This window comes from Lissotriton vulgaris, unplaced genomic scaffold, assembly GCF_964263255.1.
Source record: "Lissotriton vulgaris unplaced genomic scaffold, aLisVul1.2 SCAFFOLD_1267, whole genome shotgun sequence".
In the NCBI taxonomy this organism is placed as follows: Eukaryota; Metazoa; Chordata; class Amphibia; order Caudata; family Salamandridae; genus Lissotriton; species Lissotriton vulgaris.
Window position 1 is genome coordinate 412,854 of NW_028252208.1, and position 26,683 is coordinate 439,536.

The 26,683-nt window shown below is 47.1% G+C and overlaps 1 pseudogene across 1 annotated transcript in view; it reads right to left on the reverse strand.

Moving 5' to 3' along the window:
- Positions 1-3,128: 3,128 nt before the first annotated feature.
- Positions 3,129-26,683, reverse strand: part of LOC147662638 (uncharacterized) — a 120,600-nt pseudogene continuing 97,045 nt past the window's right edge. Inside the window, exon 3 of the transcript XR_015305517.1 lies at positions 3,129-5,982. The product of XR_015305517.1 is annotated as an uncharacterized LOC147662638 (transcript). The remainder of the gene's footprint in view (positions 5,983-26,683) is intronic.

Consider the following 26,683-nt stretch of genomic DNA (forward strand, 5'->3'; position numbering starts at 1 on the left):
AATGGTGTTGGCTGCCGAGCTGTACCTAGGGAGGCCCACCTCCGCTCTTGCGGCGGCATTTTGAACACGCTGGAGGCGTACAATTTCAGCCTGATTCGCCCCTAATAAGAGCGAGCTCGCATAGTCTAGCCGAGAAAGCACCAAAGCTTGGAGGACCAACTGTCTAGTAGAAGAGTCAAAAAATCTCAGAATCGGCCTGAGACCGCGTAAGATGCCAAAGCAGGTTGCGGCCACCCTTTTAGTGTGGCAGCCAAGACTGAGAGCAAGATGGAATTATTCCGCAGAGGAACTCACAGAATTTTTTAACAATTTACATAGGACAACAGCTCAAGCAGGTCCTACTTAGTACGCCAGTGGAGTGGCTACATAGATTGCCTTTGCTAGAATTTTAGCACTGTATGTTCTTACCAGGGGCTCCGAAGAACAGCCTTCCATATTAAGAATAAAGCTTGAAACTCTCAGTTAGTCAGGGACGTAGGTAAACCAATATTCTAGATATGATCGTTCCATGAACATTTCAACAAAAAGCAAACCCTTAAATAACCGTCGCTTCATCACTGTTCACTCTTCCAAGGTGCTCACAGCTTTCTGAGAAACTCTTTGTACTCGGCGCCTTCAGTCTACATCCATCACAGACACCGTTGCTCTAGATGTAACACAAGTGTTCACTCAGCAGATGAGGTAGCCCTAAATAAGAACCGTTTGAATATGAAATGTACATTTAAATCCCTCTTGTAGAAGAATATATACAAGTACTGAACATTTTGTGGCATTTATATTGTTTATTAACAAGGGGAGTGCCAGGACACAAATATTTTTAGTTTTCCTCAATAAATTAGGTATTGATTTGATAAAAAGGACTGAATTAGTAGGAGTGAAGCCCAGATGTCTGTATTATAAGAAGCACTTCTCCCTTCATCAACACAGGAGAGCTAGTGCCATCTCAAGAAAAAAACCATCGCCAGCCCTGGGAACACTGAAAGCAGAGCCATTCTGGGAGCAGTCACACTTTCGAACAATCTAATTTCTTTACAATCAGCAGTAAAATAACATAAATCCAAATCATTTTTTTTGTTTTATTACGTATCCAAAACATACATTTCTTTTTATCATGTAAAATCGAGTAATTATTGTGTACGTTTTATAGCGTCATGATTGGTTCTAGGAATATAACAGCTTGGTGCAATCAATCTCTTTTTTTTCATTACTTTTGTGGATCAATCATTTCATAATTTGGCTCCATCTGCCATCTACAATTGTTGTTCAATAATGGAAAATTGTGATTTTGTTCACTTTGTGCTCGGTCTGGCTATCACACGGTGTGAGGCTCTGTGACATATGTTAATGATCCCTCACTCTTTTAAAGAGATGCATTGTGGTCGGCCTGGCTATCACACTGCTGCAGCTCTGCGACCTTCATTATTGATCCTGCACTCTTCTGAAGTGTGCTCGGCCTGGCTATCACACAGCTGCAGCTCTGTGATCTTCATTATTGATCCTGCATTCCTCTGAAGTGTTCTCGGCTGGCCTATCACACTGCTGCAGCTCCGCGACCTTCATTATTGATCCTGCACTCTTCTGAAGTGAAGTATTTGTCCTGGCTATCTCACAGTTGCAAGCCCGATACCTTCTTTATTGATCCTGCAGTCTTTGAAGTGTGCTTGGCCTGGCTATCACACAGCTGCAGCTCTGTGACCTTCATTATTGATCCTGCACTCTTCTGAAGTGTGCTCGGCCTGGCTATCACACAGTTGAAGCTCTGTGACCTTTGTTACTGATCCTGCACTCTTCTGAAGTGTTCTCAGCCTGGCTGTCACACAGCTGCAGCTCTGAGACCTTCATTATTGATCCTGCTTTCTTCTGAAGTCAAGTTATGTGATCAGCCAGGCTATCACATAGCTGCAGCTCTGCGATCTTCATTACTGATCCTGCATTTTTCTGAAGTGTGGTCGGCCTGGCTGTCACACAGCTGCAGCTCCGTGATCTTCATTATTGATCCTGCACTCTTCGAAAGTGAAGTACTCAGCCTGGCTATCACACAGCTGCAGCTCGGTGACCTTCATTATTGATCCTGCACTCTTCTGAAGTGTGCTCGGCCTGGCAATCACACAGCTTCAGCTCTGTGACCTATATTATTGATCCTGCTCATCTCTGAAGTGTGCTGGGCCTGGCTATCACACAGCTGCAGCTCTGTGACCTATATTATTGATCCTGCACTCTTCTGAAGTGTGCTCGGCCTGGCGATCACACAGCTGCAGCTCTGTGAGTTTCATTATTGATCCTGCACTCTTCTGAAATGTGCTCGGCCTGGCTATCATACAGCTGCAGCGCTGCGACCTTTAGTGTTGATCCTGCACTCTTCTGAAGTGTGCTCGGCCTGGCTGTCACACAGCTGCAGCTCTGTGACCTTCATTATTGATCCTGCACTCTTCTGAAGTGTGCTCGGCCTGGCTGTCACACAGTTGCAGCTCTGTGACCTTCATTATTGATCCTGCACTCTTCTGAAGTGTGCTCGGCCTGGAAATCACACAGCTGCAGCTCTGTGACCTTCATTATTGATCCCGCACTCTTCTGAAGTGAAGTACTCAGCCTGGCTGTCACAGCTGCAGCTTATATAAAACGAGGGATCCTTTTTGCTTGTAAACACAAAGTCAGAATATAATTTCAGTGAATAATGAATTTCATTCATGTTTCTTCTCTTCTAAACACAGATTTATTTTTTCAGGCCAAGGGTCTAGAACTGTTTACAGACTGCGGCGGAGTTCGGAATAGGTGGGACAGCGGAGAGCCGACAGCATGTCGATGCTGGCGTGAAGATTTTCCACCGCCGCATATCCAGGAAGTACGCCATGGGGCAATAAGAAGTCCTGAAGAGAGAGATTCTCCTTTTCTTTACACTGGAAGTAGTCATATAATAAATTCTAAACTTGCAAATAGCAGGGATACAATTGCACCTTCCAGTGCGGTGACTACTGACTGGTACACTCTTCCAAATCACTGTTTGATTGTATCCACCTGGGGTGAGTAGGTCCCTTAGAGTGCGCCTCCATCCAGGTGCGAATATACATTTTTTTGATAGGTCCTGAGGAATGCTAGGTCGGAACCTGACCAAATAGCTGAAACATGTCGACCTCTTTTGAGGATATTGGGGTTCAGATCACACAACCCTATTTGTCCGCTTATTTTTCACACTGTTTTTAATTGAGTCAGAACCATCCTTCTAATAAAGGTCTTGTTAGGAGTGGTTGATACTCATTTTAACCTCACCTTTAAAGTGTTTTGTAAATTATCACATTTACTAACAACCAGAACCCAATGACGACAACTGGCTACCTGCCTTGTGTGGGTGCCTGAGGGTTCTCTTTTTCCTCACGGGGCATACTATCACTTACCTGTTGAGTTGACACATCTTTATAATATGTGGTATATGGTATTTGGTGATATAGGGAATGCATGAACTATTGGTGGTATTCTCATCTCATCAGTAACTTTTTAGATGTTTAGGGATTCTCTTTAGTTGTTTATAAGAATTATTTGATATAGGGGTGTAAGAGATATCTCGATTTACCCTTCCTCTCCTGTTGTTTAAATATATTTCTATGTGTGTTCAGTGATGGTGGTGTGTTCGCTGATGTCTTTGTAGGTTTGAAGATTGACTGAAGCTTTTCACATAGTCATTACACTGGAATGACTTTTCCCCTGTGTGTGTTTCCTGATGTCTATGTAGGTTTAAAAAGTAACCAAATCTCTTCCCACATTTACTGCACTGGAATGATTTTTTCCCCTGTTTGTGTTAGCTGATGCAGTTTTAGGCTTGATAAATATATATAGCTCTTCCCACATTCATTGCAATTGAATGGTTTTTACCCTGTGTGTTTTCTCTCATGGTGTTTTAGGCTTGATAATCGACAAAAGCTCTTCACACATTCACTGCAATGATATGGTCTTTCACCATGTGTATTCTCTGATGGAGTTTTAGATGTGATAAATATATAAAGCTTTTCCCACAATCGCTGCACTTGAATGGTTTTTCCCCTGTGTGTTTTCGTTGATGACACATTAATGATGAAGAGTAACTAAAACTACTTCCACATTCAGAGCACTTGAAGGGTTTTTCTCCAGTGTGTCTTCGCTGATGAGTTCTCAATGATGAAGATTGACTAAAACTACTTCCACATTCACTGCAATGGTATGGTTTTTCTCCAGTGTGTGTTCGCTGATGAATCCTTAATGTTGAGGATTCACTAAAACTACTTCCACATTCACTGCAATGGTATGGTTTTTCCCCAGTGTGTGTTTTCTGATGCCGTTCGAGGCGCGTTAATCGACAAAAGCTCTTCACACATTCACTGCACTTGTATGGTTTTTCCCCTGTGTGATTTCTCTGATGGTATTTCAAGTCTGTTAATCGACTAAAGCTCTTCACACATTCACTGCAATGGTATGGTTTCTCACCAGTGTGTGTTCGCTGATGATTCCTTAATGTTGACAAATTCCTAAAACTACTTCCACATTCACTGCAATTATATGGTTTTTCCCCTGTGTGTGTACGCTGATGCTTTTCTAGGCCCGATAATTTACTAAAGCTTTTCAGACATTCACTGCAATCATATGGTTTTTCGCCCATGTGTGTTGTCTCATGGAGTTTTAGGGCTGATACATTTATAAAGCTCTTCCCACAATCGCTGCACTTGAATGGTTTTTCCCCTGTGTGTGTTTGTTGATGATACATTAATCCTGAAGAGGAACTAAAACTTTTTCCACATTCACTGCAGTGGTATGGTTTTTCTCCAGTGTGTTGTTGTTGATGTACCTTTAATTTTGATGAGACACTAAAACTACTACCACATTCACTGCAATGATATGGTTTTTCCCCTGTGTGTGTTTTTTGATGCATTTTTAGGTGTGATAATTGACTAAAGCTCTTCAGACATTCACTGCAATGGAATGGTTTTTCTCCAGTGTGTGTTCTCTGATGGATTTTTAGTTCTGATAAACATATAAAGCTCTTCCCACATTCACTGCACTTGAATGGCTTTTCCCCTGTGTGTGTTCCCTTATGCCGTTTTAGGTGTGCAGATTGACGAAAGCTCTTCACACATTCATTGCATTTGAATGGCTTTTCCCCTGTGTGTGTTCTCTGATGCAGTTTAAGGCTTGGTAAATTTATAAAGCTCTTCCCACATTCACTGCACTTGAATGGCTTTTCCCCCGTGTGTGTTCGCTGATGCAGTTTAAGGCTTGATAAATTTATAAAGCTCTTCCCACATTCACTGCACTTGAATGGCATTTCCACGGTGTGTGTTCGCTGATGATTCCTGAGTTTAGATGATTCCGTAAAACTACTTCCACATTCACTGCAAGTGTATGTTTTTTCTTTCATAGTTAGTGTCTCTGAGTCGGGTATGTATTTTCCTACATCTCTTGACTGTGCTTTCTGAAGGGCCAACATGACCGATAAAGCACTTGTGTTATTCTCACACAACCTGTATGTGTGTGGTATTTTGCTTATTTTCTTTCCAACTAAACACTAAAGTGCAAAGGTCACCAAATACTTGCCACATTCATTTCTTTTATTTTCCAGTTGTCTGGCTTCACTCCATTGTGATTTTTGCTGGTTGCTGTGGAAAGGCCTGAAAGAGTTCACAAAACACCTCTAGCACTGAAAGGTGGTCTGATATCACTTTAGGAAGCTGAACACTGCTGTAACCAATTTATGATCAAAGCTGGTATTGGACACATTTACACAAGGAGTGTTTTTTTCTTCTTGAGACACAGAGGTGCACAGCTGAGACCCGTAGAACCACAAATTGCCCATGACGGTACTTTGAAGATCTGTCAGTTTATGTTCAGGTTCGGCTGTCTCTGATGGCAGTTATGTTTTCCTGAATACTGGAATGCAATGTTTCTGACTTTGCTCTTGCAGATTTACAGTATTAGCTTCATTATTCTCAAATATTTTGTACAATCAAGGATTGTTTTCTGTTGGATGAAAAGAGATTTAAATTACTTAAATGGAAAATACTGGAATGTGCCTATACAATTTTTAATTGATTGTAAAAGGATCTCATTTATTATTATTGTTGAAACTTATGAAGACATATTTAACCATACAGAGATATTTTCATAAAAGTTCCTTTGAATATGCCACATCTTATTTATTTCAGCAAAGGTGTTCATAGAGCAACTTAGCAAAAAAAAGGGTGCTCGCATAGCACTCATATCCTAGTTACAGGTTTAGGTAGATGCATATGGTCAAGGTTTTTTATAAAATAAGAACAACTCTTGGAGTAAGAGATGGATCTGGAAGACTCAAGACAGCAAAGTGGACATCAAAATGCTTTGTTATACATCAAATCTTATTGTCCACGGAGGTGCCTGGTTTCATTCACTGCTAACTATTTTTTCAAGAGTATTACCTTCGCTGTTGTCTCAAAGCCTGATTAAGTGGGCCTTTTGTGCGCTGATTGTGTTTGGGACCCTTGGGGCGCTATCTGGGCATTGTAGGCCCTGCATCATATATCGACCCTCTCCCCATATAAAGCGGCGCCTCTAAGACTCTAGAAATCTAGATATTGACCTAAGATTTAGCATGTCCCTCTTATGGACATGAAAGAAAGACTATCATGTTCTATAGCTTCAAAGTATTTCCACGCTGGCGGCCATCTTACAATGATGCTTTTTACTAATTCTGCGTAGATTTCCAAACTGGTTCGGTCTATCGAATTTCCAAGTGTATCTAGGCCACTGTTCATCCCATCTCTCCTATCGCTCTAATTCGGATTCTATCTTCCTAATTGCATAATCTAGTTTGACCTAATGTATTTCAACTTCCCTTTTTTTGTAATCGCACCTGGTCCTTCCCTTCAGGATTTGCTGATATCCACCTAGTAATCACATGCATATAACGCTGGGAAGAACAGAACAGAAAAAGTACCTTCTTCTCTCTGGACATCTTCTGTCATGATGCTGTTGTTTAATGGGCTGCCTTTGTAGAATAGAGTCATGGAACTTTCCTCCAGTTACCCCATGATTTGCCCCATCCCTTCCTTACTTCATATGACCATACCCCTTTCCCCTCTCTTCCCCTCAGCTTCCCCCCACGTGAGCATTCTGTAACCCGGTCCCTCCCCTCTTTCCACTCTGGAAATTTGGAGCCCTTAGCCATGGATTCCCTTTCTCATAGATCTCTAGACTCCAACTAGCTCCAGACGGTTGTAATTCTTACACTATCATATACCCTCCTAAACTATGTAAACGCGTTTTCACAAACTTCAAACACAGGCTTCTCAAATTTCAACTAGAAACCCTTATTTCCAGCCCCTATGTTTGCACGACTAAAGGAGCTAGCATAAGTTACGAGGGCCAGATGCATCAACAAACCGTTTAGCGATTTCCTAATTGCGAATCCTTGCGATTCGCAATTCGAAAATCGCAAATCAGATTGCATGAAAGTGCAACACTTTCTGAGATACCTAGGGGATTGCAAATGACCTACCTCATGAATATTAATGAGGTAGGTCGCAATTTGCGACCTCCTATGAATTGCAAAAATCACAGGAATGGTGGCCTGCTGGGGTCAACAAACCACCATGTCCGTGATTGCTTTTAAATAAAGCAATCTTTTTTTGAAAAGCAGCCCCGTTTCATTAAAGGGAAACGGGATGCTTTACAAAAGAGAAAATGAAAACGTGTCCTTTCATTTTCTAAGAGCAGGCAGTGGTCCATGGGATCACTGCCTGTTCTTAGAAAATGCATTTACAGACATTCACAAAGGGGAAGGGGTCCCTTGGGGACCCCTTCCTATTTGCAAATTGATTACCACCTACTTGAAGTAGGTGGTAGAATGCAAATGTTTTGTGAATGTTTTCCGACCGCATTTCGGTCGCAAAACATTCATGCATACGCATGCTGTTTGGTATTAAGAAGGGATGTCCTAAACATGCCCTTCCGCCTTTCTCTACCCCAATTCCAACACAGTTGACGGGTTGCTACTCCTGTATTTTTGTTCAAAACTTCCTAATAGGGAATCATAAACCCGTTTTGCGAGTCGGTAACAGGTTACCCAAAATAGGGTTTGCTGCATCAGAAGAGGATTTTTTTGCGTTCGCAAACGGCTGATTCTGTGAATCGGCCGTTTGCGAAGGTAAAACATGCTTGATGCATCTGGCCCATTATCTTTTACACTACAAGATCAGCACAATGAAGGAAAGCCCTTTGCTCTCTGCTCCGGATCACTGCATCCACTAAAGCCCCCCACGGTCTCAGTCTCTCGGTAACTCCCTCTATTAGTTGCAAAGCAGAGGCAAACATCGCTCTTCATAGTAATGGGATTATCCTAATTCAAGTATCTGAACACAGCCTAGAATTACTTGATGACATTTTCCTCACTCATCAAACTCTCCCAGACCCAAGCTCTTCCTAGCCCTTTAGGCATCCCACAGGTACCTTGTTCTGTATCCCCCCTCTCCCCAATACTTGTATTGCTCCATTCCTTTCCCCTCCTCCACATCCATCTTCATCAGATTACCCAACGGCATTCATTTACCATTACCCTTTCCATATGATTCAATGACAGTTGTCGTCATAATAGTCTGAGCTGTCTTCACACCCCTTAAGCAGAGACCACTGAAATACATGACTCGATACTAACACCTTCATCTTATCTCTGCCCCTTACCCTGAACATTCCCTTGCAGTCACCACTGATGCGTTTGTGACACCTCCTTTGGACCCGCTACTTGACCAATAAGAGCTGATCTCTGACCTTCTCTGTCAACAAAAGAGCCCTACCTAGTCCTGAAACATCACTATACTGACCCTGTGGGTAAGGATCCAATATAATTGTTGGTACCCTCGGTGTGTCGCTCACCTCAGTTCCCCAGGTCAAGATGCTACATTTACAAAAAGCAGCATGTAAGCACAGGTCACCCCACACAGGGTACAGAAAAAGTGTGAGAGAGCAGAGAGAGTGCCTCACGGACGTATCACCCGAGGGGGTTCCCGGCTAGCAATTGCCGGTATACCCTCTTCTCATCATTGGTCACTCTCTCTGTGTGAAGAACAGAACAAACACAACAAATTATATGTGAGAATAGACAGAAATAGACAGACAGTGTACACATACAAATACTACTGTAAACCAAGGTGTGTGAAAATACACCTAAGACCCCAACAAAAGAAAAGGAGAGGTAAAACCGGTGAAGTTTTGCTGGCTGTCTGTTTTATTCCGGTGCTGCAAAACTTCCCATTAAAAATGGTTAATTATGTACCACCATTATCTGCTTAGAATGGACCGACATGTTTCATTGCTCCTGTGTCAGCAATTTCATCAGGGTGAAAAATGGGGTCTCTATTCTCAGTCTTCACTTCAATAATCAAGGACCTTGTGCTTGCCAAGTCTTCACACACCGGCAAGTATCCAGGACTCCGTGTCACTTGATCACTTGTCCGTCACTGGCTCTACCAATTTCGAGCCACTGCAGCCGCTTTCCTCTGGCGCTTCCGACGATCCTCTGTCCTTCTCTGCCTGCCTGCGCCAAGGGGACTCCATCCCCTAACGTTGCCCTGCGGCAGATTCGTTTAGCGCCAGGAGGCGCTCAAATTCATCACAGGGCTCCAGCAGTGCAGGGCACAGGCCGTCGTGCCCAGGCGATGCCCAGGCCAAGGGCGGGCCCATCTGCACCTTTCAGAACCAGGAAGAGACAGGGCCACATCCCATGGTTCTGTCGCGAGTGGTCGACGTGGACTGCCTGATTGACTGGCTGCCATGCTATTGAACTCTGCATTTTAAATGTACTGTTGGATTTACGGGGGACTCACTGTGGAAATGTTGTTCCTCACACTAGTACTGTTTCTATACCATTGCTTTTTGGACAGACTGGATCAATTGTATCTAGTGGATTCACAAGGGAATTGGGAGAGGGAGGGGTTTGTCCATTTTGGTTGGATACAGTGATTTGTTGTCAGTAACTGGGTAGGGTGGGAGTTCAGAAGAAGCATCTGTCCCATCTATTACCCCCCCTTAAGGGCATATAGAATCATGGGGAAAAGTAAAGGGCAAGATAAAGCTCATGGAGCTCTCCGTTCAAAAAAGAGGGGCACTTGTGGTATCTGCCATGAATCAATAGATAGGATTGAGACCTTGTTTTCGGAATGCTATGAGATAGCAACCTCAGAATCTACTATGCCCACTGCCCACGTGGAAAACTCTCCCAGCATTGACCGCAATCCTAGTTTAGTATCAAATTTCCCACCCATGCACCAGGAAGTAAAAAAAAAGTGTACCTGTAAATTCCACCTATGTTAAAAAATTTCAATACTGGTAAGAAGCCTAGAAGCTGCCCCCTCAGTTTAACGCCAAACACAAATATAGAGACACAATCTAGCGATACCCAGGACACCAGTGAGGAGATATATGTACCTTAAAAAGAGTGCAAAAATAGATTCAAAGCCCTCATGGAAAGGGCTAATAGGGAAGTGGTAGGTGGGGCGGCTGGCCAAGGCAGTGGGAACTCCGAGCTAGCTGGTGTGGTTCAGGCTCTAAAAACCACCACTGAGTCTTTGCGAGAAGAGGTGGCTGTCCTAAGGAAGGAGATCACAGATCTAGCAGTAAAGGGCAAGAGCGATAACCCAAATATGAGGGAAGTTGATATTGGTTATCCACCTATTCTCTATAAGAACCCTTCACTCCTAGACTCCCGGCCCTTTGAGGGGGAAAGAGGAAGGCCTATCCCTCTTAGTTCAAACAAGATTCATCATGACCCATGGCCTAGGCCCATCTTGAATTAATTCGTCCACGAGAATAATTACTTGGCTAGTAATGCATATGTATATAGGTTGAGGTCCGTACCTGCCCTCCACAGGGTAAGGAGGAGGATAGGGGGTTTCAAAGAAAGTAACCCCACCATCAGATAAATGTTCTCGTATGTTTGGTTCTGGGGGTCAGTAGGAATGGGCAAAATAGTAAATGGAATCTATATGGGACCTCAGCAAGACAAAAATCACGAAATATATCTAAGAAAAGTCCCTAGATTGCTAAAGGCTGGTCGGAAGATCGCGAATCACTGCAAATATAAGGTCATTCATTGGTTTAGGGAAATTAGGCACTCCTCAATTATAAGAGAAGATATAATAAATGTTAAATGAGTAGCAGTCCCAGGCTCAGCAAAGGATGTAGTTATCTCATTTTCCTCTTTGGCCATTGTCGATGGTCTTATGTCAATCGACTCAAGTACTATACCCACAGCTATCACATCTATTATGATGAGATACAGCCTTCCGGCAGAAATAGATCCAATGATTACCGGGTCTGTACTGAGATTGTTATACCCAGATGAATTTATGTGTCAGGAATTGCTATTTCCCCTTCGTCTTTTGCAGCATAAGACGGAAATCGGAGCTTGAACGGACTACAAGAACCAGAAGGCTAAGTGCAGAGCAAGCGTGATAGCATCTGCCCATGGAAGAAGCCCGTGATGGAGAATGAGCGTCGGATATATTGAATCCTGCCTGCGCACGTCTTGTTTGGAGTTTCCAAGTCACGGACAGCAGAGGTTGCTGTGTTGATAGACCGTGTATTGTCCCAGTGGAAAGGTAAGATAGAGTGGCTGCTCTCTTACGCTTTGTTTACAACAAGGGGTGGTGAGGGACAGAGTCTCTGAATTAAGCAGAAAGCTCTCACCCAGTCAAGAGATCAGGGCTAGATCCAACACCGTTTTTTAGCTCACTGCACCATCCCAGTTTCAGAACCTGGCTGTATGCAAATTAGTCTGTTCCTGTCCCAGTGCATGATGGGAACAGGGCAAACCAAACTACAGAAGCCAATTCTTACACTGGGAAGGAAACAAGCTCCCGGGGACCGGTTTCTGGCATTACAGCCGTCTTCGGCCCGGTTTGCTTGAATCCTGATGGTGCAATGACACTCTGTTCATCACCACCCCCTTTTCTGAATCGTTTTTGGCCACTATAGGTGTGGCAGGGTATACTCAGACATGAGTCCCTTTCTCACTGCTCCATCAGGATTCAAGCAAGCCGGGCCGAAGAGGCTGAAATGCCAGAAACCGGTCCCCGGTAGCTTGTCTCCTTTCTGGTGAAGAATTGGCTTGGTAGTTTGGTCTGCCCTGTTCCCATGATGCACTGGGCCAGGGACAGACTAATTTGCATATAGCCAGGTTCTGAGCTGGGATGGGGCAGTGAGATAAATAACGGTGATGGATCAAGCCCTGATCTTTGGACTGGGTAAGAGTGGTCTGCTTAATTCAGACACTCTGTTCATCACCACCCCCTTTTCTGAATCCTCTTATGCTTTGATCAGATTCCTCGCGGTTGAGTGTCAGGCTTGGCGCTCCCGTGGAGGCTCGCAGAGACGCACGCCAGGAGGTGTTTTCCTGCGCCTATGTAATTCCCCTTGAACTATTGGCATCTCAAGGTTGAGCGGAGGCTCCCTTGGGGTTTCCTTGCGTAGAGACGTGGTAGAGTGCCAGGCTTGGCATTCCCACGGTTTCCGCAAGCTAACGCTCACTGAGGAAGGTGTTCCGTGTTTCCGAGCGCACCCACTGCTATCGTTACTCCCCCAAGATAGAGTGGCTGCTCTCTTGGAACAACGTGCCACTCCCGCAGTTGAGTGCCAGGCTTGGTATTCCTGCGGTGGATGTGAGGTGTAAGGAACTACATCACGTATTGAATAATGAGTTCCCTTGGCTACTGGATAAACAGGGAAGGCACACGAGCATCATTGTCGGCCGTTACTTTGCACAGTGCCCTCCGTTGGCGAGTACCAGGACTGGTACTCATGCAGAGGACGGTTGGTTCTGATTTAAGTTACTCATTTGTGCAGACTGAGACAGAGGGGATGAGAGACTACACAACCAGTGGTATCGTACCTATGATTAACTATAGATCCTTAATTTCGAGACTATCTGCTTTCATTTTGCCATAGGCGATCATAATCAGTGTGTACCTTTCTTCACCATTAAAACACCCCTTTTACCTACGATTGGTGTTATTCTGTATCTGTTCGTCACAGTGTCGCTAAATCGCTCCTGAGGAATACCGGGTGATTACATAATATCCGACATACGTACTTTATCTTCCTCCTGATCGGCTTGGCGACACAAAGCCAACATGGATGAAGTCTTGGCTGCGCTGGCGGCCATTCAGAGCGAATTGGCTACCTCACGTCAAGAAACAGCTGACTTGTGGACCAGAATAGAAACTTTGCAAAGGAACCCTTTCAGTGCTGGTACTCCTTCACAGGTCTCTCCATCTGCTGTGGTGGTGGAAATACCCGTATCCATTCCTCTTGCCACACCAGAGAGATACAGTGGGGATCCCAGCATGGTACAAGTGTTCTTATCGCAAGTGGCCTTACATCTCTCCTGTAAACTGAAGTCGTTTCCCACTAACCAAGCAAGGGTGGCATTCCTTATCTCATACCTGGTAGGAAACGCCGCCCAATGGGCTGTTCCGCTGGTGAGTCGTGACGACCCCCTCCTATATGGCTGGGCCGGCTTTCAGGAAGAATTTGCGAAGGTGTTCGACCGAAGGGCTAATTCATATACAGCTGACAGAGAACTGCTGGAACTGGCGATCTTTTGCAGTATTTGAACAACTTCAGGCGGTTGGTGGCAGAGACCAAGTGGCCCTCATCTAAACAAACTGCGCTCTTTCACCAGGTGTTGAACAATGAATTGAAAGACGTTATTGCGCAAATCGACCCACAGCCCAAGACCTATGAGGATCTCATTAGTCTGGTACTACGCCTGGATCATCGATTGGGCGAGCGGAGAGGCGATCACAAGAGAAAGGGGAAGTCATCGCCCCCATTAGGGTTGCAAGGACCTACCGACGCTCAATCGTCTCCCCGGGCTGAACCGATGGATATTGGGGCTATCAGGGCTAGTCTTATTTCTGCTGAAAAAGAATCGCGCCGCAAACAAGGTCTCTGCCTGTATTGTGGAAAGAAAGGACATTTTGTGAGGGAATGCCCAGCGAAACCGAAGTTCAGTAGATATCGGACTAACAGATCGGTGACAGCTGTGGTGGATGCTCCGGCGGAAAACTAACGGACTCCCTGAATAGCGAAGGGGCATCTTGGAGTCACATTAGCATCCCTTCTTTGTCCCGCATGGTTCGCAGGCGTCTCCAGCATCTATTCATTGACATTCAGGTGGGGGTACAAGCGGACTGCGTTCCTGTGGTGGCCATGGTCGATTCTGGGGCCACCGGTCAGTTCATGGATGAAGCAGAGGCGCAACGTCTGGGTATTGACCTTCTTGCCAAGGAGTTCCCTGAGGACGTATACGCTGTGGATGGGCGTAAGCTGGTCTCAGGTCCGATCTGTCAAGGCACTGGAGGTGTTCATGTACGGTTTGGAGACTGGCATGAGGAGGTGATCGACTTTAGCATCATAAGAGCTCCTCAGTACGGAATAATTTTGGGGTTGCCATGGCTCAGGAAACACAACCCATCCATCAACTAGGACAACGGTGAGATACGCATGGACTCTCCGTATTGTCTCCTACGCTGCAGTATGGCTCCTGAACACCCTGTCCAGGATACTACCTCAACACAGATGGTAGCCACGGCAGCGGAAAAGGCTGTGGTCCTTCCCGTTGAACTATCTGGGTTATACAGACGTGTTCGATGATATTCAAGCGGAGGTGCTCCCCCCGCATCGGGTGTGCGACTGCCAGATCGACTTGGTTCCTGGGGCAAGTGTGCCCAGCAGGAGGTTCTACACCTTGATCGAACCCGAAAACCTCCATCTACGCTCCTACCTGGATGAACTGCTTAGTCTTGGATTCATCAGGCCGTCTAAATCCCCAGCAGCCTCGCCCTTTTTCTTCATCCCTAAAGCGCATGGGGAATTGAGGGCCTGTGTAGACTTTAGGGCGCTGACCACCAACACGGTCAAGAACAGATACCCCTTGCCTCTCATAAACGTCCTGTTGGAACAGGTAAAAAAGGCCAAGATCTATACCAAGCTCGACCTCAAGGGGGCCTACCATCTCGTGCGCATGAGGAGCGGCGACGAATGGAAAACTGCATTCAAAACCAGATTCGGACTCTTCGAATACCTTGTGATGCCGTTTGGGCTCTGCAATGCCCCTGTGGCCTTTCAATACTTCCTAAACGATGTGTTACGCGATATCCTGGATATATATGTCGTCGTTTACATCAACGACATTCTCATCTATTCTGACACAGTGGAGGATCGCGTAAAACACGTATCTACAGTATTAAGAATACTTCGGGAGAAAATGCTGTTCTGCAAACTCAGCAAATGTGATTTCCATGTCACATCTGTGGAATTCCTGGGAGTAATGTTGAGTCCTTCTGGACAGGAGATGGCACAACGCAAAGTCAAGGCGGTGGAAGACTGGCCTACCCCTCAGTGTGTTAAGGATGTGCAGTGTTTCATCGGGTTCGCCAACTTTTATAGGAGGTTCATCGATGGCTTCTCTGGGCTTGTGGCTCCTATCACGGACTTACTGAGGAAATCCCAGACGTTCAGGTGGACCCTCGAAGCACAGGAAGCTTTTGTGGCCCTGAGAGGGTGTTTGTTACGGCTACCGTTCTAGCCCATCCTGACCCAGAGCTGCCTTATACGGTGGAGGCGGATGCATCGGAAGTTGCTTTGGGGGTCATTCTTTCGCAACGACACGCTCCCTCTGGTATACTCCACCCGGTGGCCTTCATGTCCCGAAAGCTGAACGACGCTGAAAGAAATTACCACATCGCAGAAAAGGAGCTGTTGGCTATAAAGGATGCCTTCACTGAGTGGAGGCATTTATTGATGGTAGCCAGACATGTGGTAACTGTATTTACGGACCATCGGAACCTACAGTTCATGACGGCGGCGAGACACCTTTCCCCCCGTCAGATGAGATGGATGCTGTTCATCCCCGGTTCTAATTTCCACATTACATACAGACCTGGTAAGGACAACAGGAAAGCCAACGCTCTTTCCAGGCAATCAACCATCGCTGCGCCGCTTCCTGCCCCCGTCCATTCCATACTCAGTCCGGAGGTGGTGTTGGGAGCTATACAGTCTGTGGCTTTTCTTAAAGGGGTTCGCTCTTCCACTTGGAGAACATGGCTTAAGTGCCATAAGGAGTGGCAGGTCAGAGATGGCATACCTATGAACGGTTGCCGCCTGGTGTTACCGACGCCACAGCTTCGTAAGCAAGCATTCTGCTGGTGTCACGATTCCCCTTGCGCAGGGCATCTTGGAATCGAAAAGACAACTGATAGCCTGGGCAGACAGTTCGGGTGGCCTTCCATGAGAGCGGACGTAAAGAATTGGGTCGCTGCCTGCGAGATCTGCGCAACCATGAAAACGGACCATGGGCGCCCGCAAGGGCTGTTGCAGCCTCTGTCAGAAGTTGGACTGATATATGATGTTCACTAGTTCTAGTGATCACCTTGTATCAGTCCAAACAACCCTTATGGTGATTTGTTGTAAATCAACCTTATAGACCAGCTATCCTAGAGGTAGCATGGACAGAGCAATCTTAGGCTAAACTCATTTGGCATGTGAAGCCGGCTGTATTACCATATGTAACCCCTTGAACACCAAGTGAAAGGACACCACACAGGATATATATTCATGTTGGACAGGCCCCAGAAGGGGGCTCGCTCCCTTCCCGCATGACAGAGCCAGGACACCGACTCTCCAGAAGCCACCCCCTGAAGTAACCCGTAACCCGTCCCACACGGGACGCCTGCCCCCGAACATCTCCGTAACACCGGCCTGGGCCTACACCAGCACCATCGCCCGGGCCCAGCCGCCATCTTGGACACTGCACCACGAGGCCACGTGGCCTCAGCTCGACCCTAACCCTGGGCCTCGCCAGGCCCCGACAGCCCGGCACCACCATCTACCCGGGAGGTGAACGGACCACTTGGCAGGTCAATGGGAGAAAGGAGTTCCGATGGCTCTCCCCCTCCAGGTGCCGATCGCCCCCGGCCTCCCCGGGCGCTGGCTCCACCCCCCTGCTGGGTGTCTGGACTCCCTCATCCCGGACCTTTCGACCTCCAAGTGCGAGGGTCCGGACATCAAAGGGCGCCAGCCCTATAACTGGGGCAGCTCCAGAGCAGGAAGGCAGTTGTATCCTGGAGTCGAGAGACACCGTGAAGAACTCATCCTTGACGGACTGCTGGCGCTGCCACAGCCCTGCCTTGTGAACTGTCGTCCTGCCTGCTGGCGCTGCCGCAGCCCTCTGCAACCTTCATCCTCGTCGGGACCTGCTGGCGCTGCCGCGGCCCGTTGCAACCACCATCTTCGTCGGGACCTGCTGGCGCTGCCGCGGCCCGTTGCCGCCTACGATCTCCTCGGGACCTGCTGGCGCTGCCGCGGCCCATCCTCCTAGAACGCCGAGCTCGAGGATTGTGAGCTAACCATCATTTCATCGCAACTACCAGATTGGTAACAAGACTGTCCCGCTACCCCCTTTTCCCATCCAAGAGACTAGAATCGAGGGGACCCCTGAGTCCTGACCTCCTTGTACCATTCTACCGTACTTCAAGATTGCTTATAAAGAACGTTAAACCTTATCTTTGTGTGGTGTCCATCTGTGGGGGGGACGTTACTTGTCTGTACGATCGCTGGAGACGGCTCTCCCCGGAGACCTCTCCCCTTGTCCTCGGCCGACCCTCCAGGTCCCGTCTAACAATTCAAAATATATATGTATTTATTACTACAAATAGTCCCCTGAACTCTTTATGAGCACAGAAGCAAACATGTTAAAACAATTCAATTGATAAGCATACAAAGTTAAACAAAATATGGATAGGCCCTGGTGGCCCCTAAAACCATATACTAAAGAAGTGGTATAAGTACCACGAGTCGAAAGGAAATAAGGCCTAGGGCCTTGGGAATTGCTGGGGCTACGAGGATCGAACTACAGTTAGGAACTAGGAGGCCCACGAGATCTGGTTTGCAGTGCGCAAAGTTAGAAGCAGATCACATTGAAGTCAATGGATGCGGAAAAGTTTTAAAGTTAAAGGCAGGAAGTCTTCTGGTCAGTCTAGAACGTAACCCTTTGGAATCTGGACACTAGGAGAGCTAAACTACTCAGGAGCACCGGAGTGCCAGCGTTACCTCACCCACAGGAAGCGGGTGCAGTGGTGCCAATGTGTGTCGGCATTCAGCAGGAGTTCAGATGGAGCCTTGGAGTGTTGAAGCTGCAGGTGACCTGATGTGAAGAGTTCCGGTGGATCCAAGGGAGGATCTGAAGAGTTGAAGACCTGAAAGCAGAGGGGACAATGTTCAAAGTCACTAGCCAGTGACCGGCATGGAACCAGGAAGGAATCAGGCGTTGTCGGGTGCAAACAGGTGATGTCGTGAAGCTCGTCTCTTCAGCCACGTGGACCAGGCGATGATGACGACGACCAGGAGTCACTCATGAGCTGTCCTACAAAGGCTCTAGCTGTTGGCGGCGTTGGGGTCTTGATCGGAGCAAACAGGCCTTGGCTAATGCAAGCCACGCAGGAAACAAAGAAGGCTTCTCACTCTAACCAGCAAGGTAAGAGGGGGTGCTGCTTTTAGGAGCAGCAAGGGCCAGTCTGGAGAAAACAGACCAGTGGTAGAAAGTTGTCGCTTGGCCGCCAAAATGGCCACTAGCCAGCGGGCCAGCCAGCGGGCCAGCAACCGGGAAGGCGCGTTGAGTGGAATTAAGCAAAAGGGCCCCACGCAGATCTCGTCAGAGCTGGAGGGCTGGTCCTTGGTGCAAATGTAGCTCGGTGGTGCGGCTTCTCAAGACCCCAAGCACAGCAGTGAGGGTGCCTCAGGTGCTGCGCAGTCAGCTTCTCTTGAACTTTCCAAGAGGTCCGGTCCCACGTCGCAGGTCGCCTCCACTCGTCTCAGCTTTGCAGGGACTGTGGATCGGGCTGTTAGATGTCTGGGAGTCTTGTTCTTGTCAGGCACTGTGCTCGGGCTCCGGCAGGAGGCGGCGGCAAAGCAGTCGTTGATCGCTGGATGGTGCCTGTATTCACAGGGTGGTCACTCCTTGGCCACAAAGGAGATTCTTCAGTCTTCTGAGCAGCAGAACGTCGAAGGTCCAGGGTGTCTTCTTATGTAGTCGAATTTCAGGGTAATCTGCAGTCTTGGGACTCAGCTCCTACTTTTAAAGCAATTCTAGGGGCTGGACTACCTACTAGGTCCCTCCTATGGGTGGGACCAGGAAGGGGGTGGTTACACCCCCTTTCCTTTGTCCAGTTTCACGCCAGAGCAGGGGCTGGAGTGCCCCGGCACCAGTTTGAGCTGCCCTATGCACGTGGACACCTTGTGTGCCCCGGGCATGTCTGTTTCTATTCAGTCCTACCTAACCAGATACACAAAATCATGTCTGGGGTGGTGCTAGCACCTCCCAAGGCAGGAAACCCTTTATCCAAGCCTCCCTCGCTGGAAGGACTCCAAGCAGCAGGAGGTCAGACTTGTGTATGTGGTGGCAGCATCCATTTTGTGATGCTGAGGCTCTATTTAACTTTAACCGGGGTTCAGTTTCTGTACATGTCGTGTCCCTCTAGAAGGGTGGAATGCTACCCCCGTCGCCAGAATTGGCGAGGGGGTAGTATTCCAATTCGTATGACACCTTACTCGACATGTTTTGATAATGTCAAACCAGAGTTAGCATTTAACCGCGAGGTTCATAATGCACTTAAGAGTATATGGTATGACGCTATCAGGAAACAGCTAAAGGACATGGTTCCGAAAGCTGCAGACGGGCTCAGCTAATGCTAGAGCACCATCTCACACATAACCAAGCACTCTGCCTCCAGGATTGAAAAGGCCTGCCATAGTAGTGACTTATAGGTTACTGTGTGTCCTTGTATATGTTAGATATAGAGATACTATACCTAAAGCAAAGGGTGATTACACCACCTTGCCCCAGCTGAGTGATCAGCCAGTTGTGTCAAATTGTAAGGCCAGGCCAGGGGTGGCATAATACATGCTGTAGCCCCTGGTAGGCCTTGGATGCACCTATGCCCTTGGTACCTAGGGTACACTGTACAGGGGCTCACAAGGTGATCCATGTTCCAATTGGTAATGCACCTAAAGTGCATTGGCATAAATTTAGAGAGAGAACAGCAGGCTGTGGGTCTGATTGGCAGGCCCACAGCCACATTAAGTAAAAAACCAGTGAAGCAAAAAGCAAAAGTTGGGGTGACCATAGGATAGCAGACTCTACTCTCCTACACAACCCCCCCAAACGCAGGGACAATAGACTAACCTTGACCAGTTGTGTCTTCTTGTTCTAAGTGGAAGTACCTGGAGAGACCATCTGCATTACCATGGTCAGTCCCTGGGCGGTGCTCCACTGTAAAGTCCATCCCCTGTAGGGAAATGGACCACCTGAGCAGTTTGAGGTTTTCACCCTTCATCTGATTTAGCCACAAGAGGGGCTTACGGTCGGTCTGAATCTTGAAGTGAGTTCCAAATAAGTATGGTCTCAACCGCTTCAGGGCCCACACCACAGCAAAGGCCTCCCTCTCAATGGCTGACCAACGTTTCTCTCTAGGGGTCAGCGTTCTGCTAATAAAAGCAATGGGCTGGTCTTGACCATCTACATTAAATTGTGAAAGCACAGCTCCCACCCCCAACTCAGATGCATCTGTTTGGACAATGAACATTATGGAGTAGTCAGGACTCTTTAAGATAGGTGCAGAGCACATGGCCTGCTTCAGGTCATCAAATGCCTTTTGACAGTTCCCTGTCCACTGAACCTTTTTGGGCATCTTCTTGGATGTCAAGTCATTAAGAGGAGACCAAATGGACCCATAGTTCTTAACAAACTTCCTGTAGTACCCAGTCAGGCCCAAGAAAGCTCTGACCTGAGTCTGGGTGGTTGGAAGAGCCCAGTCCTTGATGGTCTGGATCTTACTCTCCAGTGGTTGAACCCGACCTCCACCTACAAGGTGGGCCAGGTATACAACTTTACTCTGCCCTATCTGGCACTTAGTAGCCTTGATAGTGAGGCCTGCCTTTTGCAGAGACTCTAGTACTTTCTTCAGGTGGATCAGGTGATCCTCCCAGGTGGAGCTAAAGACAGCAATATTGTCTAGATATGCTGCACAAAAGTCATCCAACCCAGTAAGGACTTGGTTCACCAACCTTTGGAAAGTGGCATGTGCATTCTGCAGACCAAAGGGCATCCCCACAAATTGGTAATGACCTCCTGGGGTTGAGAATGCTGTTTTGGCCTTAGACTCCTCAGCTAATCTGATTTGCCAATAGCCAGCTGTCAGATCAAACGTGCTCAAAAACATGGCAGAAGCCAGTCTATCAATGAGCTCATCTGCCCTTGGAATGTGCATCTGTCCTGGTGACAGCATGGAGTCCTCTGTAATCCACACAGAACCTCATCTCTCTCTTGCCATCTTGTGTGTGAGGTTTGGGGACCAGAACCACTGGGCTAGCCCAGGGGCTCTCTGAAGGCTCAATGACACCTAACTCCACCATTTTCTGCACCTCACCGTTTATACAGTCCCTGACAATCTGCCTGTAAATCTTGCTTTTCACAGGACGACTGTCACCAGTGTCCTCCATATGGGTACACCAGTTAGTCTGACTGGGTGTCAATAAGAACATATGTCGGAATGACTGTAAGGCTTGTCTGCAGTCATTTTGCGGATGGTCAGTGAGGCTGCCACCTAAGGCCACACCATCAACTGAGAAATATAACAAGGACCCCCTGGTTCGGATACAATTCCTGGGTCAGGGAAATTAATTTAATGCAAAGGTAACAACCCAGGCAAAATCACAAAACAAGAGCTGGCTTGACAGATACATATAAAGAGAGAACCACAATGAAATAGAATGATGTATAAAAATGTAATTATATTGATATAAAAGATTCATATAAACATATTTTTGGGATACAATAACAAGCATTTGCAATGAAATAGGTCTCGCATTAGGAAAGTTTGAGCTATTGGTCTTGTAAATGACAATTTGTTTTATTTATGTGTTGGTTTTGAAAATAGCTAAATTAATAGCTTTGTCATTTACAATGCCAATAGTTATAACTTTCGCAAATGTGACACCTATAGCATTTGTAATGCAACATGTTTTGTATTTACGTGACTTAGATGTATTGATATTACAAATTACAATGGATTTTAATTTTTTAAAATAATTAATACTTAAATAAAAGTGATTTTAATTTATAATGGCAATAGCTTAAACTTTAAGCCCGAAACCAGTCCTGGGATGCTTGTTTCAAGTCCAGGGAGGACCTGGCCTGGCAGTTCAGGCTGGACTGTTCCCATTGGGCACAGGGTCAAGACTGATTTGCATATGGCTGGGCCCAAACTGGAATGGCATGGTAAGCAAAAAAACAATTGATTTAGGCCCAGATCTCTGTGCTGGGGTGAATGTATGACATTGTTCTGCATTCTGTCCATCATTTGTTCTTTTTGCATCTGTCGCCGTACAGGCAAAGTGCTAGCTGACCCGCAGGATGTGCAGTGAGCCTGTGGGGGCAGGAAATGCTGAGGAGCTTTGTCAGTCATGTTGTGAAATAAAAGAGGGGGCGTAACCAGCAGCGGAAGGGCTCGCTGCAGCATCCGCATATGGTGAGCCCTGAACGACAGGAGCAGTGAGTGACGCAGTTAAGTGAAGAATAAGAGTTGCGATGAAAGGAAGTAGATCGGAGCATCGGTCTACTTCCTGCTCTACCCCGTGAAGAGAAACCCGGCCCGGAGGTAAATACAGGGTCCAGGGGAAAGGACTGCCACTGTAAGCGGAGTCAGCCTAACATGGGGACAGCAATTGGCACCAAAGGTCAGGCACCGGAGTCTTTGTGGGTAGCTCCATTCTCCATGTGGCACATGAGGTGTGAGAGTGCCTGCCGTGGAGTGGTGAAAGCAACTAAAGAAATAGTGAGCGGTTGTTGACCACACAGACCACTCATTACGGGCAGGGAGGTGGCAGCACTACATTACCTGAGATGCTGCTGAAGCCCGTATAATCAACCCTACCCACAGTGAAAACAAAGCCTACCTGGAAGGAGATGAGGTGCTGCTGGGCGGTGGGAGGATCTCCCGTAGCTTGGATAAGGTTTGCAGCCTTCGGAAATTGTGCCCCACCCACGGGAGGTGAGAGCACGGGCCATCAGGATTCCAGGGCAGACCTGAATGAGCGCGATGCTTGGTCTGTAACGCAGATGTGGCAGGCGAAGAGGAAGTATAGATGGGCTGGTGCTGCAAAGCGTAGTAGCAGCGGGTCATACTCTTGGCCCAAAAGAGAAATGACCCGCAAGAGAGGGAAGCTGCTGGGCCTCAGGACAAGTGCTGTGCTAGTGGCCGTGTTTCAGAACAGCACTAAAGAAAAACTAGACGATCCCTATAAAAAACGAGTTTGCAGTTTTAACAAATAAAACGAAGGTAATTTTACCTCGTATGCTCAGAACACAAGACACTTATCACTAGAACAGACTCAGAGACAGTGCGAAACCAAGCTTGCTCCCCGAATAGATACTAATCACTCAGACATGCTCAGCCTGGCGTGCACAATCCTGGGCGGAAGTCAGGCAGGCCGGGGGCGGGACGTCAAGACACACCGGAAGTCCAGGCGGGAGCCTACCCAGCACTGGGACGTGTGAGCAGGAGGAGAAGTGCGGCTGGCGCTAGCGGGGCTCCCGTGAGGTGAGAGAGCCCCGCACCGAAGGAAGAGACCGCCGCCGCCTGCACAAGCCCTCGCCTGGAGAGCTGGAGACGAGTACCGGTGAGTGGGGGCCTTTGCTGAGCTGCGGGGGGGCGGGGGGCATGTGTGTGTGCGCGTGGGGCGGCGGGGAGCTCTGTATGTGTGTGAGAGTGCGTGTGTGTATGTGTCTTGGAGTCTATGTGTATGCGTGTGTGTATGCGTGTGTGTATGCGTGTGTGTGTTTAAAAGAGCCCGATGACTGTGGGGGAGGAGGGTGTGTGTGTGTGTGTGTGTGAGCGAGCGAGTGTCTGTCTGTGTGTGTATGCGCACGCATGTGTGTATGTGTGGGAATGTGCACGGCGTGGGAATTGCTGAGAATGTGGACGGAGCCGACGTGCGCGTTCACGCAGCCATATCCAGCAGCAGAAGCGCGTGGCACCCTCTTGTCCCTAATTCCCCTGTAACGGGCAGCTATAGGTCTCCTAGCTGGACGCATCCTTCGGATGCTAATCCAGCGAGACCTAAAGAACATATATTGGTTAAAAAGACATTTGTTTCAACTGATAGCACTTAGAGAATGATACAATATATGATGATCTCTGTGAGACCTGTCTGCTTCTGAGGGTCCTCTCACAACTATGATTTATTTTGTCCCCTTTGGCCTCTGAGTGTTATTATTCTTTTTTTTTATGTCCACCCAGATTTTTGGTTGTCAGCATTGATTGTGGGGCTAGGTGTTCCTTGAGTAGGACGTTGTGCCTTACCCTTGAGGCCTAGTCATCCACATGAAAATTTAGTGAGATCCCAGAAACCTAAAATGGAGTCCACCAACTGACATAACGGTCATCACAACCAAGCTGACTCATTGAGTTGCCTGAGGAAGGTTGTGGAACCAATTGGCAAGTTCCAACGGACTAGGGTCAGCCTATAAAAGGCCAGTACTCAGGTGGGCATTTTGTGTAGAGCTTTGCACCAGTAGGGGCGCAGTTGTCCTGTGACCGACTGTGTCCTACTTGGATGTGACCCCCTTGGATCTGACCAAACCCCACTGAGACTGAGTATCAACTTCGCACCTGGACTTTCACCTCAAAAGGCACCGGAAATCCCCTTGGAGTACTTTGATCTTAGCGGGGGTTCATACACCCCTGGGTCGCTCCTGTCAACATTCAACTTAATTACCCCTTTTGAAACGGCATTAACGTGAAGAAGGAAGAGGAGCTGAAATTACAACCACTGTGTCTGACTTCACAACAGGCGAGGCACACTTACCGTGCAAAAGGAAGAGTAGCCTGTGGCAGCGGTCGAGGAAGAGATCATCCGTCCCACTCGGAATCACCTGAAGCGGCATTGGTGTATCTGAGGGCCGGCACTTCCGCGGTTCTGTAGGGGTGGAAGACAGACCAACGCCAGCGAAGGCGGGGCCGAGGAAGAGCTTCTGAAGGAGAGCCGAGCGTCATCGGTGAAGGCGGTCCTACGCAGAGGAAGGTACAGCGCTCGCACTGGTGAGGAGATCGGGGAGGAGTTGTGACACGCTCTGTCAACACCGCCGGTGGACGTCCCGCCCTTGACCCGGTCGCTGTGGAGAAGTGTCGCATGCCGACCCCCTGACCCCTGAGGTGAGGCGGTTCCCGAGACTGTTTCGCCCAAGCCGACGAACTCCGGCAGTGTCAAAAGTAAGCTGGGGCATTGCTGGGGAGAAGGGTGGAATCGGTTCTTGGAGGAGCGGTGCTTGAAAGGGTGACGGGCGATTCTCGTATGAACTAGAAACCGGCCAGAGTATTTCCCTGAACTTGACTTTCACAATACGAGTAAGCCAGTAAAGGACCAAGTCTTATAAACACGAGGAGAGTGAGAGGATAGAGTGGAACTCGTGGGGGGCTGTGGGTTAGAAAACAAGGAGTTGTGGGGAGATAGGCACAATCTCTATCATAGGGGAGAGTGTAGATACCGTCCTACAATCTGAGGTGACAGTGTAAGCAGAACCTACTAAGCTGCCTGTATGTCAGCAGGGGTGATGTTACTGGGGCCAAAGTGAAATGTGATGTTAATTTGCCTATTCTTTCCTAGTGAATCAGCCGTGCCAACCCTTGTGAAGTATTGTGTACAGTGAATGTTTAAAGTGATCTGAACCTGAAGCAGCGGGGGTGAAGTATACTCTGGTTCCTTCTTAGGAATCGTCTAACTCAATAATCTTTCTGTAAGCAACTGAATTTTATTGATTTCTCTAAGAAGAAAAAGGAGGGTCATGTAAACTGATACTGAAACGTGTAATGTAATGAAATGTAAGAAGTGATAAGAACTGCATTCATTTGAAAGGTGATGTACTAATGTAATAAGAGAGCTATCAAACCAAAGAGAACAGAGTCTATTTTTATAAAGTACGAACCTTATTTTCCTAACAAGGTGTAGTGTCATTTTTGGAATGGATGGGCGCTGAGTTCCTGAGGGGTTTTACGCAAGCTTACACATTTAGCCTTTGGAATTAGTCTTCCCCTCTGTGCCATACTACCCACGTGTTGGCTAGGAAATCTAACAATCTTAGATTACAAGAATAGAGCTGTAGTATGTCAACGCGTTTCGACACTTGTACTGTGCCTTCATCAGGACAGAGCTTTCAGCTGAATTCTAGAAAAATTAATAAACAGTTTTAAGATTCTAGACTTTAATACAGTATGTCATATAGCATTCATTGTGGTGCATTATACATTCTTTTCGTACAAGTTAGCCAGACTTGTGGTTGCAAAAACTGATATGTTGCCAAAGGGAGACAGATTCTTGACATTGGTCCAAGATTTTACGCATTAACATTCTATACAGAAGTATTTACATACATTTATGGCTGTATCTGCAGTATTTTTAAAAGATCCTGCATATAGCAAAAATATACATATATAAACAAGCAGAATATGGGGTTTGGTTAGAGTAGAAAAGAGATGGTAAAGACAAGATGTGTAGCTATTTTGTAAGGTACCTGGTGTAACTATTTGGGTTCCTAATTCATCAATTTACTTATATTTCATAACTGGGCATATTT